Source organism: Pteropus medius, unplaced genomic scaffold (assembly GCF_902729225.1).
Source record: "Pteropus medius unplaced genomic scaffold, Ma_sr-lr_union100, whole genome shotgun sequence".
Lineage (NCBI taxonomy): Eukaryota > Metazoa > Chordata > Mammalia > Chiroptera > Pteropodidae > Pteropus > Pteropus medius.
Genome location: NW_024340699.1, coordinates 15,264,534 through 15,265,624, shown reverse-complemented (window position 1 = coordinate 15,265,624; position 1,091 = coordinate 15,264,534).

Sequence of the window (1,091 nt, the reverse complement as noted above, 5' to 3'; positions counted from 1 at the left end):
CTTGCTGGTAAAGCTGGCATCACACCCCGGCCGCCCTGCTTCCTGGCTGCCCTCCGCGCCCCAATGCCTTCTCAGCCCCTCCGAAGACATGATCGGGGGGCAGTGTTCCAAAAGCTCCCCAAGCCAAGAAACACAGCCCAGCAGCCAGAAGAGGCGTTCCAAGATGCGCGGGTCCTGAGTGTTACAAAGCGAACACGTCCGCACCAGCTCCGTGGAGCCCGGCCTTCCCTCAACTTCTCTCCCTGCGGCTCTTTCCAGAAGCCCACCAGCGTCCCCCACACTCCCGGCCGGTCTCGCTCAGGTGCCTGTCCTGCCCTCCTGACACGGAGCCCAATCTGGGAGCAGCAGAGGCCTCCTGGGCAGGGGGCGGGGGGAGGGAGGGAGAGGAGCCCAGAGCCCGAGCCTCTCCACACTCCGGGGTCGCCTATCAGCCCTGTGGCCCCAGCAGCCACACGGGGCCAGGGAGAGGCCTGCGAAGAACATTCTGTGGGCTCTGCAGCTCGCTGACCGTCCGCGCCCTTTCAGCCCGGAGTTCCCGGGCGGTGGAGATTAAACGAGGCTGCGAATTCTTTGCGACTCACCGAGCAGAGGCAGGATGCAGCCCCTTCGCCTTGAACCTGGCTGGCCTGGACTCTGCAGGCTGGGCCGTGAGACTCTCCCGGGGACGCTGAGTCTGGGAGGCCTGAGTCACCGCGTGAGAAGCCCCCTCCCCGGAGGCCACCACAGTGGAGGCCAACTGTGGGCGCTGGGGCCCACCGCCCAGCTGACCCGGTGGCCGGTGAGGGGCGTGATTGAAGCCCGCCTTCAGCTGGGGACCATGTGACCGGAAACGGTGCCCAGCTGAGCCCTGTCCGCACCTCTGACACACCAAATAGGGAGACTCAAGAAAATGAGAGCTGTTGGAAGTCACTAAGCTTGGGGTATCTGTCATGCAACGACAGACGCCAGAACTGGGGGCATGTGGGGACCGCCCCCCAGTCCTGCCACGCCCTCTGCTCCAGCCTCCGCATAGTCACCCCCAGAGACCCATAGGCCCATCGTCAGGGTGGCTCTGGATGACAGAGTTTGCAACAGGCCCCGACCAGACTCCA